Raw genomic sequence first — 18,468 nt, 5'->3', positions numbered from 1 at the left:
TTTCTTGTCCATAAGGTACATTTCACGACTTTAGCCTGACACCCACTTCCACATGACCAACATCTGTTTTAGCTATCTCTTGTCACTGTTTGTAACACCTAACTCTGGACACAGCGCTGATCAAACGGTGGATTCCTGGAAGACCTACTTTAGCCTCAGAGAAGCAGCAAATTCAATTTTTGCTTGTCGTCTTGCTGCCGCTTGGAGGACAGCACACTCAAAGAGCAGTCTGGGCTACTTCCATAGACAATTCACTCCTCCAAAATCCAGAGTTAAAGCTCTGGCTGCCTCTTGAATAAACATCAAGTTTCCAGCACTACTGTATTTGGAGAATCTTGCAAAAAAAAGTAGTCTTTTTACAGAAAACAGTATGTTCATGAGCAAATGCTACGACATCTCTGTTTCAACAAATCACTAGAATATCATAAATCAGAAGCAAGAAGTTTATCTTAATAAGCTCTTGATTGCTGACACTAACATGGCAAGTATTTCTCTTTAAGTATCAAATACATATGTTAAAGGATTTTAAAGCATTCAAAAAATTCAGTAAAGCCATCATTTTGGACTGCATTTAGACACCTGAATTTCTCACAACTCTCCAACACAAGTAAAACACAGGTGTGACAAAAGAAAACAAAGGTAAAACTGCGGCGAAGCTGCAGAGTGCTAAGCAGAAGCACGTGGTCCCATTTAGATCAAAGAACGCTTTAAGTGTCTCATGAGTAATACGCTAGTATCTGTATAGAGCAAGACTTCACAGCGCTGTCACATAAGATTATCAACCCGTATACACACGGCTGTCTTCTGGCAGGTAGTGTCTGCTTGTGCAAATTTGAGGCAGTAGGAGTTTTACAGAGGTCAAGACTCTTGCAGGATTCATCTAGATCTATTTTCCGCTGCTGTGAGACGGAATATGAAAAACGGAGAGAAATCGATCACAAAGAGGCAGAGCTTCGCGCAGGGATTGTTTCTCACCCCGCAAAAGGTGACCTCCCAAAGCCTCTTTGACTCTTCTCTCCTTTAAGAGGATTACAAACCCTACCCTTGGGAGACCTCTGCTCAGCTACTGGCCCACTGATATTACACATTAATACTATGTCTTGTCTCTTCATTCTTGTCAGCAGAGAGATATTAGAAAAATTTATAAGGCCACTGCTCAAAGATCAGGACTTTAAATGGAATCAGGACTCTAATGCAAGCAGGGAAAGCCACAGCCGGTGGCATTTGGTGGGGACTCTGCTTTGTGGTTGCCCCATGCCCAGCTGCTGGTCTGCTTAGTGCAGATCAATTCAGCTTATTTGCACATGCAGGCTACCAACTACCCTTGGAAGGAGACATTTCATCAAGGAACAACTGAAAACTGGAGATCATCATATGCTAAAAAATTAGGGCAAGTCTAGTGAATGTGGTTCACAGCTCGTGCGCAGACTGTAGCAAACCAAAGAGAAAGTCTCAGTGAGCACTAAGCCCAGGTGTATTTTCAAGAAGCGAGGAGCAGCAATGCATTGCAAGAGTATGCCGGCATCTCAGATGGAAAGCCAAGGAGTAGACTGCGGCAAATTCAATTACATAAATCTTTGTTTTTCCACAGACACCAGGAATCAACAATTTGAGGACAATTTTTCACCCATTCTTTTGGTTTTTGCACCTTCCAACAAGACACCATTTGGGCAGTTCTGAATGGAGTCTATAAAGCAAGTCCTGAATGACCGATCCCTAAACAACAGCAGTCAGGAATCATTTCAGTTGCGACTTAATAGCACACAGATGTGAAGCAATCTATGCTGCCATGCAGGTGAACATACGTGTTTTTTCCTTCATAAAGTAATTAAAGTTAAAATGCGTTATGAATTCATAGTTACGAAAACTGAGAAGACTAGACCTCAAGAAAAACCTTAACAGGTAGGAACACACTGCCAGTAAGGATGCAGAATCTCTGTGAATGGAGACTTATGAAATTAAATACATATACAAGCTAATCCCAATGGATACCGTCAGTGCCAATTTGGGTAAAATGCTCTCTGAAGGAAAAAAAAAAAGTATGTGGCTAACACAACAGATTATCTCAGATGCATCTGTAAGAACAATCCACGGTTTTGGCTGTCTCAGACTACACAGTGCAACAGCTAAGTGAAGCCAAGAGTTAAGAGTTTCAATCAATAAGTGTACAGAGAAGCTACAGGGTTAACCACAGAAGCACAAAAGCCACAAGGAGCTAAACCCACGAAGAATTATTATAAAAGCTGCAAATGCAGAGGAGCTCAAATTACATTCCTGAAGTAGCTTTGATAAAATAAGAACGATCTACAGCTTTCCAAGAGACCACTAACTGAAAGACAAACATAAGCAGCTTGTGGTGAACCTGTACTTTTAGTATCTGTTCTTAACTTTTGAATTATGATGCTTTTAAAACGGAAAAAACAGCTTTGGTTAAAAGAAAAGTGTCAGTTGCTGCAGATAATTGATTTCCCCAGAAAAAAAAAACCCACAGAACTAGGACAAAACAGAACTTCTAATTGCTATTTTTAATTCTGCAGTGACAAAAAACCTCAAGACAAATGTTATGTAAGACCGTTAACCTCTTTGCTCGCATCTGGCACCTTAATTTAGCATGCTACCACACTAGATAGCTTAAACTGAATTCTTAATGCCAAAGTGTACCACCGGCTGCAGCAACGCAGTAATAGTAATAACGGAAAGGAAAAAAAATCCAAAGTAAGCATAATATACTGAATTTTGCAACAGTTCCTTGGGCACAAGCAGACATACCTGAGCCCGCCAAGCTCTAAAGAAACAGTATCCTTTCCAGATTGATAATCCCAAAGAGATTATCAATTGCTCTCTAGTATTTCAGGAACACAGAAAAGAAATCAAAGTACACAGTACCTCCAGCTCACCTTTTGTACTAGAAAATGGGTCAAACCCAAAAAGGATGTAACCTGCTGAGAAGGAAGTTTTGAGCAACTGTTTTTCTTCTTTACAAACCAACCTCTCAGCATTCCACACATATCCTCCACAGCAGCTTAAGTCAAGTATGACTAAAATCTCCAAAACTGCCATGTATTGTACTTAACTGTAGTTCAGTGGCTATCATATATACACATATAACTGAGTGAAAAACAAAACAAGGTAATCCTGAAGAACACTCATGTCATCCCCTGCAAGAAAAGGCAGATTAATCTTCTACACTGATAATAAGACCAATGCATTTCAACCAGACAGCTTCTTAAATACTGTCTTCCATCCATTCTTATCACATTGTGGCAAAGAATGATGTTCAGGAGGAAAATAAAGACTGATTAAGAGCCTACTTTCAGGAGTTACCGTCCTGCCATGTGGAAACAGCTCTATGAATCACCAGTTCATCCTCCTCTGACTCCAATTATTTTTCAGAATTCCCTGATGTGCCTGAATTCATACTCCACCCATCCAGATCGTAATGTCCTGACTTGCATAAAGGAATACTGTGAGAGACAGCATCAAAACACTCAGTAAACTTAAGCTAAATGGCCTCCAGTGCTCTTACTCATCCACAAATCCGATTAACTTATCACAGAAGACTATGAGGTGGGTCAGACACAACTTACCTTTGGTAAATCCACACTGACTGTTCCCAGTCTCATTCCTTCACATGCCCAGAAAGGAGTACCGAAAGGACCTGACCCACGACTGTCCCCAGGACTGAAGCAAGGCTGAGCACCCTGTAAATCCCTGGATTACCCTTTGGGCCTATTTTGAAGACAAGTGCAACATTTGTCTTTGTCAAGTGATCAGAGGCCTCCTAGCACCTCCATGACTTTTTGAAGATGACCAAGACTGGCATCATTATGGCACAGCCAGCTCAGCACCTTTGGGTGCAGTCCATCAGGTCCCGTGGACTCACATGGCTCAAATTCTCTCAAGTAACCCCTCACTATGTATGTTTTCATTTGCTTCTGATTGCTTTTTCCTCTTTGAGCCCTGCCTCTAAACACAGGGGCCCGGGAGACCTTACCACTGAAGACTTAGACATAAAAAGCACTGAATACTACAAGCAAGTCTGTGCCAACCAACTCATTCAGCAGAGTCTTTGTTTAGCCCTTTACTGCTGATGTACAGGTAAAAGCCACCTCATAATTATCAGAGATGTTGTAATAAGCACTGTCCTGAGAAAAAGTAGCTGTTTCCACAATTCAAAGACAAAAACGCAGACTAACATAGCTGAGTTTGTTCTGTCTGTATTCCAGGTTGTCAAAGAAACCACAGGTCTCTTTGCAGGATGTAAAAGCAACTTGCTGGAGAGTTGCATGACCCCATTTCTAAAACATTTGGCAAAAAAGCCTCCCTCTCACTGTTGGCCAGGCTGAGTGAATTTAGCAAAGGGAAGTCAGCCCTGTAGAGAGCAAACCTCGGCTCTCCTGAAAATCCCTAAGAAAGTTTCAGGGAGAAGCTGCTTTTCAGCTTTAATCACGAAGAAAAATCTAGGTGATGGAATAAGGAACTAAGATTTTTACCCAGTTAGATTCCAACTAGCCAGACTGCTCTAGGTACAGGAAAGGAGATGCTTTATGATGACTCCATATTCTCATGAGTTTTACATGCTTAATATCTCAGTGTATCCGATGAGGGGGAACAGCAGTAGAAAACTTGAAGCCAGTCTAATGCTCCCCAAGAGAAAGGAGAACCAAAGGACACAAACCACTTGCAGCCTCGGTCATTGCTGCAGGCTGCTGGCATTGAGCAGGCATCTTGTTGTGCCATGCTCACACTGCCAAAGCGACGACAGTGCCTGCTGAGGCTGAGAGCTCGCACGGAAGTGTAACGCAAACAAACAAAAATACGTTTTATCAGACTCCAGAACTCATAAGTCTCCCCTGCCCCCTTCTGGGAACGAGGTGGATTTGAAAACTTCAATATCTATTTCCAATGATAAAATTGTTTACTTGCGCAAACAACCAAAAGAAAACCAGAAAAAAAACTTTTGCCTCAAGCAGGAGTCCCTTCAACAAAGTAGTGAATATTACTAAGTACATCTCCTTCAGCAGCAGAGACAGACTCAAACTGGATTTTCTCTCCCCGTACACTGAAACCACTGACAGAAACTCATGCCTGACAGAAAATGGCCTGACAATTCACTACAGCTCAACTGTTATGACTAAGACGATCCATTTCTTACGTCACGATGCAGATGTGCAATGCAGACTCCCTGTCCTTTACCCCAATATCTCCACTACTTACTTCCCCAAAATAATAATAAAAATTAAAAAAATTAAAAAAGGAAAATAGAGCAACTACAGCAAAACTTGCATAATATGCATTAACTGCTCATAAACCTTCTCCATAAGTTACGGAAACCACATTCTATTAAGCTGCTGACTGAGACCTGACTTAAGCAAAAATCCCTTTGCAGTGACTTGCCACCCCGCGTATTTATCTGGAGATCTTACACACAAAAGATAAACAGACCTCGTTAGGGCCAGAGGAGAAAAATTCTCCCACTGCTAACAAGGAAAACATTGTGTTACTCTTTGCCTGTGAATTTTTGCATTTCACAGCATTAAAAAAAAAAAAAAAAGAAAAAAAGAGTTGCAGTTTCCTCTCCACCTCCAGAGTGCAGTCCTGCAATACTCTGCTACTTGGAAAACTTAGTAGATATTCAAACACTTCTCCTTTGTCTCTGCTTTTCCTGCGGGCTACTGAGGAGGAAAGCTAAGCGAAGACGCCACATACCACTCCCCGCATACTCCACTGTGACAAGGGAAGTGAATTTCCAAAGGAACAGAGCACAGCTACTGTTAAGCAGCCATTTAGGAGCTGTGAAGGGAAGCATTTCTCATTTTGAAGAGACTGACCCTGCAGTAGAGATTCAGGAACTCTATCCAAAAAGCACATTGTGAGCAACGACATGTTCCATGCTCTCCCCTCCCTTTACAAAGTCAGCTGGTAAGGAGCAGAAGCTGGCTCCAGTACTCAGGAAGCAGCACAAATGTTTTGTTTCCTAGGAATTAGGACAACATCTAGATTTAAACCTATGAAATCTGAGAGTTATGCATTAAAGTCAAACACAAACTTGTCACCAAGAACCATCACAAGCAAGCTAATCTCACCCTTAAGACCTTTCAAAACCAGCATTTAATTTGGTTCTCTTCGAGCTCACTGTAAAACAACTTTACAATTACTATGATACACTGTGGGCTGTGACACCACTCTGATCCATCTCCTCCTCAGATCTATACATTGCCCTTTTTCTGAGCTGTCTGAGAATTAATTATATGGAAATGAACAGTATTAGATAAAGGGATTCCAAGCAATTGGCTCTCTTAAAGGAACTGAGGACTACAGGATCTCCACCTTCAAGAAATCTGTAGGAATGCCCATTCAGTACAACCTGTGCTGTTCGAAAGAGAAAGACCTTATGATCCAAACAAGTAAACATCAGTACTACACCCATCTTCTCACTTGTGGCCAGAAACAAACATATGCTTAGCCATGGCGTGGGTCCTACCTCTGCCTCTTGTCACCACTAAACCACATCAGAGTCGCATCCTGACCTGAGGAAGTTCTGGCAAAACTGCAGGTGCTACACAAAAAGCAGCTTTGAACAAAAAGATTAATACCGTGACTTTAATACGTTGTCTGCATGAGCCCCACCTAGCCCTCCACGTAAAGCAAGGCAGTTCCAGTAAGCTTCACAGCCTCATGAGATCTGGAATTTCACTACCCAAGAGGACTTCAATCTCACATATGCAAGCAGAGATATATCAGTGCATTTTGGCAGTCAGAACCGAGTTTGAGAGTGAATGGAGGGGCACAGGCATTAGAATTTTCTCTGTCTTACTGCAAAGATAAAGATGAACAAACGTTCTGCTTCAGCTACACTTGTCTTTTTCTACGTAGGGAAGCTGACAACACTTAGATTTGGCAGGCCCCAAATGGCATCACGCAGTTTTACCAGACAGCCCAGCTTTTGTCTGAACACTGTAAAAACATGGAAAGCCAGGAGAAATACAATAATTCTTACATCCCTCTGCTGAAGTTTAACAGGTCAGCAGAGCGCTCTGTTGATTTTCTTAAGAGATTCTTTAGATAATTATAAGGTATCCGAGGCCATCCAAATGGAAAGGAAAGAACTAGGAATAGGCTACTGGTTTTGGTGCTTCCACTGAACGTTTCAATGATCTTGGTCAAACCATTCAGTCCTGGTGTATGTACTTCACCCATCTGCAAAACAGCACTTCAGAAAGGAACAGCAGGGTAGCCAAGTAAACTGTCTGTATACTGTTTTGAAAAGGCTGCAGTTTGGTGATCATTTTATTTTCCATGATCCCCCTGCAATCCATTTTAATTTAGTCTTACCTGATAATTAAATTACCATGTTTTTAAGAATTTGTGTTCTAGTCCATCAACAATTGAACTGAATTTGTTAATACAGACTTAAATTAGGGCACCTCTTTCAAGTGAACACGGTGCTGTGTTTGGCTGAAAAACCAACCCCTTTAGCAACTTTTCTGTTCAAATGGCAGAAACAGAAAAGGACAATCTAGGAGCACAGCAGTTCCACAGAAAGACTTAAGAGCATAAAAGCAAGACTATCCAAATAAATTCACTTCACCCTAGTAAACAAATTCTCGTGCCAAAAGCACAAGGAGCAGCTGCTATCTAGTGGCTTCTTCTGCTAACATAGTTCTGAGACACTGATATTAAACAAAATTTGGGGCTTTCTTAAGCATCTGAAAAAGGTCAGAAAGGCAGAGAAATCCAAGGCAGCCGGATGTACAGTACTCCAGATTACGTCAATGCTCAGGACACAGCTTAATTTATTATATGAAAAGAGGGAATTGCAGGTTGCCCTGCAATGCTGAGTGGACATACATTCTGGAACAAATATAGTAAGGTTTGTAGGGATAGGTAAAATCTTTTACTAGATCAACTGACAGAGGATGCCCTCCACTCCTGCTGCAACCCCTTCTATGTTTACCCTGCTGATGAAAAAAATTAATTCAGCTGGAAAAGATGTATTTCTGGGGCCTTACTTTTCAACCTAATCCTTCTTTCCTTGGAAAGAGCGCTGATAGCTCACATGCTAGTCACAATGACAAAAAAAGTACTCACATCACTGTCTACCTTCTCAATACCCACAGCAAAACAAGATTTATTTTAAAAGTGCAGTTTTACCAACATAACTGTATCTACATTAAGGGATTCCACTGGCAGAGCTGCACTAGGCAAAGATGAACATGCTGATTAATGCAGCTGTCCCAAGCATTTGTAGCAGAAATGACCTTATAAGCACATCCACAGGGAGTTAAAGCCACTTAATCACGTTGCAAATCCATGCTCCCTACTTGATATCAGTTTAATTTTCCTATGCAGATGACCCTTAAGGGTCACAGGCAAGAAAACACGAACTATAACTTCCCAACTTGACACTTCATTGTGAGTTTTTCCATGAGAAAGTACCAAACGAAGGTACATCCTCATATACAATACATTCTCATGTATGGGCAACCACTAAAAAAGGAAACAAAGGGAAAAAAACAGAGAGAGAAGAAGGAAAGAGAAAAATCTGAGCTCCATGTTAGGAAAAAAACCAAACAACTCAAAGCAGGTGCTGGAAGAAAGTAAACAATGCCATGGAAATACAGGGATCGAGCACAACATTTTGGGTTTGGGATTTTGAATAGGAAATAATAAAGTTTTGTCATAACAAATCTATTTTAGACAAAGACAGTGCACTAAAGCTATTACATAATTGAAGTAAAATATATGATACAGTATCTGATGGCCCTTAAAGCTAAGGTAGCAGATTATGTTTGAAACTAGCAACATCTCTACAGAGAATTTCATACAAGGATACTCTTACATCCCTTGTGACATTAAAAAGTCCAATATGGCACAACTCAGGGTCATGTAAGGGATTTTGATCTGGGCCTTTTGTTATCCTGTTACTCTTCTGGGGATCAGCATAATCTACAAGACTCTCAGTTGCTCATACTGAAAATCTTAAAGCTGTTAAAACACCTCAGGGGTTGTTTTGTGGCTTGCAGTATGCCCTGGAAGGTAAAGGGCAAAGAATTAACAGACGCCCCCAGCAACCTGAGTGAAAATGAAAGGCAACGTGAACCTCAGGCTATCTTCTCAGAAGATACATGAAATGGATGGCTAGTCACAGCTTCATGCTTGGCAAGATGCCATGCGTTTTGAAGGGCAAAACCAAAATTTGGCATTTAAAAACATCTGCAAGATCGTTTTACCAGACCAGGAACCAGCACTGCCATCCTTTGCTGCCACCTTCTAGCAGACACCACACTTCCAAAGTAACCTTGGCTTTGCAAAAAAGAAATATCCAACAATAAGAGAGCTCCTAGATGCCAAAGCAGCAGTCCCTGAACACAATTCACCCTACTGTGTTTCTTAAGCTCCTTCCAAAGAAAAGGAACCTCTAATACTCCAAATCTTCATTATTACTCTCCTTATTATTACTTATACACTGACACTGGAGCAGCAGGCCTCTCGGAATACTCTACTACACCAGCCAGTTCTGTTCTGAAGGTCTGAAATGAGAAATGTCTTTTCAATCAGACAAACGAAGCCTATATTTAACTTCCTATTCACTGCAGCAGTTGCAAACAAGTTCTTGTAAACACTCTACAGGTCACAAATTTCCAATATCTTATCTAAATGTTAAGCTGCTGAAGTAGAACTCAAAGCTCTTTCCAACAGGCTCTCGGAGTGTCACTTACAACAACTGAGGCTACTGGCTAAGTAACAGAGCTGTAAAGCCAAAGCAAAAATAAAATAGTTTGTTAAATCTGATCTATAATAATTAGATGCAAGCCAATTTGACAAGAGTGCAACACCAACACCTGCATATATATATATAAAAATAAATAACTTTTGCCCCGTATGCTAAAAAAGCACAGCACACATTCATTTGAAAGACACACAGACTGTGGCAAGTTTGCTTTTAATAGCAGGTCCATCTCAAGCATATAAAAGATATCTCGATTTTTCACACATTAAATTCCCTTAAAGATACTGAAAGACTGTGTTGCAGCTTCTACAAAACATCAGTTTGCTCAATCAGATTCTCACAGCCAACTGAGTTACAATACATCATGGGCCACATATAGCTAGGGAAAGCAAATTTACTCTTTTTCTTCTCCAGTTTGATATAGTGTGATAACAAGTGCCAGAAGTGTACACTCTCAGACTGAAAGACACAAACTAACAAGCACTATGGGTAGAAAATAACAGGTAGTTTTCTTCTTTGAAGATCGTAAGAAAACTGGAAAGGACAGCAAACCTGAAACAACAGAAACTGCTTTGCACTCACAGAAGAGTCAACCTGCCAAGCTCACTACCACAAGGCACCGACTTTATCATAATTTTTAAAGGGTTTTGAATTTTCTTCTGGTTGTCATATCACAATAGAATTAAGTACAAAAACCACAAAGACTGGAAACACTTCACAATCTAACCTGTAACCTTTAATTGCCAGGTTTTAGGAAGATATTTTGACTGCAATGAATAAAGAGCTTGCTTTACTTTTGTCTGGTGGATGATGTATTACCCTTAACTATTAGCCAAGGATATCTGAGTGAAGCTGCATTTACAAACCAGAATTAATTTTTAAGACAACTGGTTTTTGTTATTAGGTGAACCAAGCTGTCAATAGGTCCACTATATTCTCAACTGCTGAAAATCATAGGAAAGTGTCAGTCCTAAGGATGCTACATGACTAATGAACAGACCACAGGAATAGTAACACCTCACTTAAGTAAAGCCAATAATAATTGAGGGGGAAAACAGAAACCCTGAGTACTGCTATTACAGGTAAAAAATAGCAACGTGCACAGCACCCAAAGAAGAGTGAAAACTTTAGACTCTCCATGGTGCAAAACAGTAGTACTTATTCAGTTCTGACTAATGGAGCTAGAGGTTTTCCCTCAGTTCTGTAAAAATAAAAGATGCATAAAGCATGCCTGATAATGTTTACTGGTTCAGATTTAGCTTACCTTCAAATTTTAATAAGTGTGTTCTGGTCAACACTTGTGGTAAGAACTGCAAAAAATTAAGACCTCGATTACATAAAGAAAATTTGTACCCAACCAAAGAAGATGCTGTCTGCACACCATAAGAAAACACACTTGCAATACTTGGTCAAAATGGGAAGCAAAGCAAACCATTCTAATATTTGCAAAATTAAGTACTATTAATCATTTTGTATATGGTTACATTTAATCTAAACAAAATCTGCAAATTCAAAATTAACCTCATGGCGGTTTTTATCATGGGAGGTGTAGGAGTGTTTAAGAAACTATCTAAAAAACCCTGCATATGTATCGTTTCAACACAAACTGAGCTTCAGACTGCTTTAACAATCTTTTGGGGACAGACTTAAAAGACTGAAGTTACAAAGTCTTTTTCTGCCCTTCCACCTTCCCCCCCCAGATTTGTGGGACAAGAGTGTCAACCCCAATGAATCTGACAGGTATACTTTCCTCAGATCTGCCACATCACTTTTTTGAACTGTGGTCTGCATGTAAAGCTAAATACACCTTCCACTATGCAGCAAGTGTTGTGAGGGCCTTCCAAAGCTCCAGACTTTACCAGTTTTACTTACAATCCTCAACAGTACTCAAACTGACACAAGAGCGCAATTATACCTCATCTTTTACAATAGCTCCAGCATTTTCATTGAAGTTATTCTTTCGTTTGATTCAGCCACTGACTAAGACACAGGACTATGCAGCCCCCCAGGCTTCTCTCCCAAATCCTTCCTGCTTTAAATAACTCACTGACATCTGCATTCACTGTGCACTGATTTTGGTGCTCGAAGCTGCTTATCGCCTATAGTTAGCTGTAATGAGATCATGACTGCCTCCCCACACGTGCTTAAGCTGCTTAGACGGCACTGTCAAAGGACACAGAACAAACAGCCAGCCCTATCTTCTTGTGCCTTTCTAAGATCGTTAACTCACTTTTTGAAATGCTTGACAGCACTTTGATATCAACAGTGGATGATGCTAATCCGAATTAAAGATTACATATTTTCCATAAACATACTCTGGCAGTTTAAAAAATGGGAAAATGCAGCTCAGCTTAGAACTACTATGGGGGGGAAGAGAAATATCACAGCAGGCTATATGAGCTATACAATAGTTCATTTTCAGATCACCACTTAGGTCAAAGACACAGGAGCATCCCCTGCAGAGACGGCACCACATCTCTTCTCTCCCTACCCCAGGAAGGCAGTTCTGGAGCTCAGCATCTTTGGTCATTACCTGCTGCACTTCCAACGAGCAAAGACCATTAGTGACACAGGTCAGGGACCTCTCCACCAGAAAAGTGAACTGTGTGACACAGACACTATTTAAACACATGGTCTCTCAAGAAAACGAGGTCATTCAAGTCTGCTAGCAAACCAATGCTTACACCACAGGTACTACTGATGAGTCATATCTTTGTTGATAAAGAACTGGGGGAAAACAGGTATGCTAGACTTTCTTCCAAGTTTAGAATGGCACAAAGTAACCCCTTTCAGTCTCCGGAAGACTATCAAGCCAGCCTAACACCTTTCAGCAAACTTACCTCACAATAGAAAGGAAAAAATAAAAACCTGACAGTGACAGAGTTCTGAAATCATCGTAAGATAATTCAGCTGCAGTTCAGTCACTTAAATGGCCAGAATTGCTAGAATATAAGAGTTAGCTTCCTAATCTTGGAAGTTTAGCTCTTATTACAAAGAATTGACACTGATTTTGATTAAAAGTTAACAAATACAAAACAGGACTGAGTTTTTCACTCTGTTCAAGCGCACTTACCTGGGCGTTCCTGTAGTATCCTCCAAAGATGAGAGCATACCTCCCACAAACAGTATCTACATATACTTACTTGAAGGGTAAAATTACAAAGCGAGAAGCAAAAAGCAAGCAGCTTATTTCTTTTTGCATGATATTTAAGGTGGCTGCATATGTATTCTGGGCAAAACAGAAAAAAGTTACCTCAGAGATGTCACCCAAGCTCTCTCTGTTGAGCAGTCACCGGAATATGGAGCCAATCTCTCACAATCAAGAGGGAGCAGGACGCCAGAAGCAAGTCAGCCTGCAAGATATTGTATGGAAACAAGTTAGCAAGTGCTAAACTAGCTTTTATTTAGATCTTTACTTGCTCATCAATTCAGAACTTTTGAGGGCATGCTTTCCCTCAAGTCCAACCAGAATTCACAGCGAGCCTCTTTCAAGATGCAAAAGCTCTCACACATTATTCCTCTGGGTTCTGACAGATGCTCTTTACTAAACATCCCACTGGGGCTGCGGGGACCACTGCTCGCTCCATCCCTCAGCTAAAGATTACCAGCCAGCGGGTGGAGGAAAACAGGATGCATGCCTGTTCTTCATCTGGCCTGGTTCACAAGACATTGATGGGTATTAACGAAGAAAGGCTGAAGCTTAGCATATTAAACTGCGGCAGCTGAACAAGCACTGCTGTAGGACCTAATACAAGGGAGGTAGCATTTGGCAAAGAAGGACAACTGGTGGAGGAGATAACCTTTCTAACTACAAAAGCTAAATCAGACACAGTTTATCTATCAGAGCTCTCAACCACATGTAGTAACATCCTACCAGGATAGGCATATTACATGTCATAACCTTTTTTACTGCTTTTATCAGATTTGGTTGACCCAGATCTTCTACTAATACAATTATGGCAGCTATGCCCATGTTATTTTTGAATAGAAACAACTGCACCAATGCTAACTACGGTGGATATCATTACAGATATAGAGGGGGACACCCTATAGCAGCAAAGCTTATTTCTTTACTCCCAGAAAAGGGGGTAAAATAATTTGCTGTGAATGAAACTGACCATACACTGACGGGGGTTACACAAAATAAAAGAAAGCTTAAAGAAGCTTATCTTTTATATGCAGTTAACACCACTCAAAATGCACATAGGTGAGCCTACCAAAATAAATGAAGGCAAATGACTTGCACCTTAGTACTATACACAGAGTAGTTCGCACCAATGGGGCAATATAGGAAGCTTAGGCAGCCCAACACACCAATTAAGAGAACTGCATCTATTAGAAAGTACATCTACCCGAACAGCACGCTGGGAAAGCCAAAAATAACAGCTGCTGCCACATCAGAACAGCACAAGCACTGCATACAGGCGATGCCTGCAAAACAGAAACTAAGCAGCCATGCACAAACACTTCCTCTTCCTCCCCCACCACAGCAGCAACAAACCTGAGATTAAACACTCGCCAGCATCCTGCTCTGCATTCCTCTCACATCAGGAATATAAGAGGGAGACTGCTAGCTGCTTCTCCATATATCTGAACAGTTCCTTCAGCTTACAGCAAGTAATACAAATACTTCACATGATTCTTGCAGAGGTTTCTGTTGCATTTTCTTCTTTTCTTTCACTCCTTTTCTCTAAGCTCACCCATTTCAGAGCTCACTAGGGACCCTTTGTATTTACTAGGCTTGTTTTTGATACACTGCTCCTCATAGACTGAGAAGTCATAAATAAAAGGAGTTGATCCTAGGCAAGTCATATTATATAAACAAGCAACCGCAGAGCCATGGCTCTGCTGAGCTGCCACACACAAACTCTGCAAGTCAAGTTCAAATCTAAGCCCTGCCCAGCACCAAGACTGACAGCATGAGACTGTCAAATGCAAGAGTAAACAAATCAAGCTGCAGTTTTCTGTCAATACTGAATTCTGAGACTATAATATCTCAGCAGCAACACTCAACCATGATGCATGTCTCAAATACATTACAAGCTAATTCCCAATGGGCAGAATGGGGGAATCCAATGGCAGCAAGGGAAGTGTCTGGGTTACAGTGCAATGCCCGAGTAGCAACCCAAACAAGGCCTGTGTCAGATTTTTCTATGGCTTCAGTCCCTGCATTTCAACTACAGATGGGAGAAGCGCACCTCCTCTAGAGCACAGGCTGTGGATACTCAACTTCAAACTTACCATTTAACATTTGTTATTCCAAGGGAAACCACAACAGTGCCATCCCATACCCCAGTGTGCCAGTCAGAACTCACCAAATCCACGACAACCTTTAGACAGAGAGAAATCAACTAAAAACTGAAATCTAAAAAGACAAGCAATTAAACCTTTTTACAAACATTTGGTGATCACTGAACCAAAGAGTCTGCATCCCGTAAGCAGATGGTCAACAAACAGCTCCAAGCTTGTACAGTGTTCATCACCTCACCCTAGTCAACCTCAACAAGGTCACATTTTCAGAGTTTGATAATTTCACCTGGAATTAATAAACTCCATACATGGGGGAGGGAAGGGGAGAAGAAACAAACTAGGCAGCTCAGATGGGACGAGAATAGCATGCAACTGCATGATTAAGAAGAAATCATAATGCTTGTTCAGAAGACTAATTAGCTAATTAAGGGTGCAGGTGCTACTTCAGCCCAGGCATTTTTTGACCTCGGAGCGCTTGCTATTCTAACCTTGACTTCTCACTATGTGCAATGCAATACAGAATAACTTGCAAGTCAGTTGACTTACACAATCTGCCATGAGAGGGGATCCCAAAGTACACCTAATTTTACATTCTAGAGTATTTTAATAAAAGGGACATGCCCAGTACTGTCATCCTGATGATGAAGCACACAATGATACTATTCACAAAAATAGGAGGAAAGAACCATGAACTCTACTGTTCCATTTACTTTTCAAATATATGCAAATATTTATTTTAAAAATATATTTTTATATAACTAAATATATAAAAACACATTGTTGCACTGTTTCACAGTCACAGCACGTGATTGAACTCCATTCCACCACCAGCCCCATGTTCCTGCCATTGCCCTCACAACACCACAATCATTTAAGCACTCAAAAAGCTGGGGAAAAAAAAAAAAAGTCAGTTTGTCTTCAGTTTGATTAGCTCATAAACCAGGGAGCTATGATTCCCACCTGCACAAACACCCCAGCTGGCACCAGTGATGTGTCAAGAACCTCCCATTCATTGCTGTCTATACTTACAGTGACTGTGAAACTACACACGGAAGGTTTAACAACCAAAACTCCTGCTGACTGAGAGATGATCCTAGAAACCATCCCCTTTCTTATCTCAACAGTGAATAATGCCCACTTACTCTTTTTCTATGTAAGAAACATGCAAACCTGCCACAAGGTGCCTACTGGATAACAAGAGTAGAAACTAACCTAGGAAAGACACACGCACTGTTCAGAAGAGGGCCCTACCTCCATATCCTACCCTTTCCACCTCTGGCCATCAGAGATTCCTATGGTAATGACCTCAATTACATGAGCTTACCCCACTCTCCCAAAAGTCCTTATTAGACAGGAAACAAAGGCAATGCCATGAAAAGGACACTTCATATCCACCTGACAGGCTCTAACTGGGATGGCTTAGGCTGTTCCATGCACCCAGAAATGGTTGTGCTGAAAAAGCTGTGGAGGGTATGAAACATTCTCTAATGCTATCGGAAGAAAAATTAGCATTAGGACAATTCAAAACATTGACAAAACAGGAGTTTTACAGAGTTGAAACAGCAACTCTATGTTATCTTGCTATATACAGAGTTCACTCTTCGTCTTTTCACAACATACCACTTTCCTTCCAGCTCCAAAACAAAGCCCTTACCGTAGGTCAGTGCTAAACTAACCTGGCCACTGAAAAACATTTCTCCGTCTCAATAACAAGGATCTGTTACACAGGATTAGGATGTTCTTAACAGACCTACTTAAGGTTATAGTGACAACACCTAATAACTGATCTATCTAATTCGAAAACACTTCCAAGCTCCTGGCAGAGTTTCTGTGAACAGGAAATCAAAGTCTTAGTTCAGTGATATGCAACAAGAATGCAGTATTTTTCTCCATTGAAAACCTGACCATACACACATATGTCAGTATATCAGCTGCAGGTGACAGTTCAATACAAAGAGACTTGCACAACACATTACAGTATACTATTTTGTGAGACAAACTACCAACTAATTCTACACAAACAGGCCTACCAACTTTAGAAATATTACATTAAGAATGAACAAAGACCCAAGCCCACACCGTTCTGTCACCATTCAGCACTTCATTAGCAAAGGCCAATCTTGGAATTCAGCTTTGGAAGCTCTGAATACCAAGTTAAGCCAGGTGAACCTGAAGGGAGGAAAAGCACATGGAGCAGGAACACACCAAAACAAGCTGAAGTGGGAAAGGTAGCACATACTATAAAGATGAAAAGAAAAATGGGGGTCTTGCTGATTCAGAGCTTTAAGATGGAGGGACACGGGGCCTGGCACCAGTTTAAATTCAGAGTAGCTGAAAACTGGAGTTGGTATCATCTCTCCTAATCCAAGTCCTACTTTGAAACCCTGGGGAAGGCTGCTGGTTACGGTCCAGGTCTGCAGACCCGTGATCACATCTGCCTCCAGGGACTGCCAGGCATCTTACAGCAACCACTGGGGCAGGCAGCATTACCAGAGTCTGCCCACACCGCCTCCTCCGCAGGGGTGGCAGTACCAGCAGATGCAGGAAGGGCCCCCAACCCCATCAGCTTCCTCACCATGTTGGTTTCATGGTAACACCGTGGTTTGCAAAGTTCCTTCCTGCGAGCTGCTCCTGTAGAAGGGCACAAAGAAGGGGGGGGGACACATGCTAGATCCGCTGGCCGGGACGGGCCCCCAAGTGCGGGCAGCAGGCCCTGCCCAGGCACCGTGCTGCCCTTGCCGAGCCCAGCTCCCAGAGCTCCCCCCACGCCGGGGGACGCCCTCCCGCCCTAGACGAGCCTCACACGGGGCAGCACTGGGCTCTCACCCCCTCACACCCCATGAAGACAAGGACGCGCCGGGCCCCCCCATTCTCCCCCTCACGGGACCGCCATAGATCCGTCCCTGCCTCCCCCCGCCCCCAGCACGGCGCTCGGTCCCCCGCCTCTGCCCACTCCCCCTCCTCCCTCCTCAATCCCACCGTTACGGGCTCCCCCCTCTCCCATCCCCCCCTCACGGGGCCGCGCCCCGTTCTCCCCTCAAGGCAGTGCGCCCAGCTCTCTCTCCCTCCCCTCACGACAGCGCGCCCGGCTCAGCCCCCTCAGCCTGCCCCCGGGAGGCTCACCGGGGCCGGTCCTGCCTGCCCGGCCGGGGCCTGGCGACACCGAGCCACCGGCACCGCAGCTCCGCTCCCCGCCACCCGCTCCCCGCCGTTCGAATCAACAACAAGATGGCGGCGCCCGAGGGGGCGGGGCCCCGATGCTGGCCGTCATAGCAACCGCGCCGTCCAAATCCCGCCCCGCCGCCGCCCGCCGCAATCCAGAGCTCACCCCCTCCCAGCCGGGGCGCCTTGGAAACGCTGATTGGTTCAAACTGCCGTCACTCAAGCGCAGAGCCGCCCCGCCCCCTTTTCCGTGCGCCGACTGCCTCCGGATGGCCGCGCACGTTAGGCACACGTGACGCCCCCAGTGCCCCGCCTCTCCGCCG

General features: G+C 42.6%; 1 protein-coding gene across 5 annotated transcripts in view; it reads right to left on the bottom strand.

Annotated features, from left to right (window-relative positions):
- IP6K1 (inositol hexakisphosphate kinase 1) overlaps positions 1-18,232 on the bottom strand; it is a 44,190-nt gene extending 25,958 nt beyond the window's left edge. For 2 of the 5 annotated variants that reach the window (XM_054216140.1, XM_054216145.1), the window contains exons 1-3: positions 18,107-18,232; positions 17,559-17,614; positions 12,987-13,086 (exon numbers count right to left, since the gene is read on the bottom strand). The gene's annotated coding sequence lies outside the window, so the exon portion shown is untranslated. Of the gene's footprint in view, positions 1-10,997; positions 11,044-12,986; positions 13,087-14,974; positions 15,064-17,558; positions 17,615-18,106 lie in introns of all 5 variants that reach the window. The other 3 variants (XM_054216144.1, XM_054216143.1, XM_054216141.1) reach the window with 3 other exon arrangements.
- Positions 18,233-18,468: the final 236 nt, after the last annotated feature.

This window comes from Rissa tridactyla, chromosome 10 (assembly GCF_028500815.1).
Source record: "Rissa tridactyla isolate bRisTri1 chromosome 10, bRisTri1.patW.cur.20221130, whole genome shotgun sequence".
NCBI classification, from domain to species: Eukaryota; Metazoa; Chordata; class Aves; order Charadriiformes; family Laridae; genus Rissa; species Rissa tridactyla.
The sequence above is the reverse complement of the archived record's forward strand: the minus strand, read 5'-3'. Positions and strand labels throughout refer to the sequence as shown.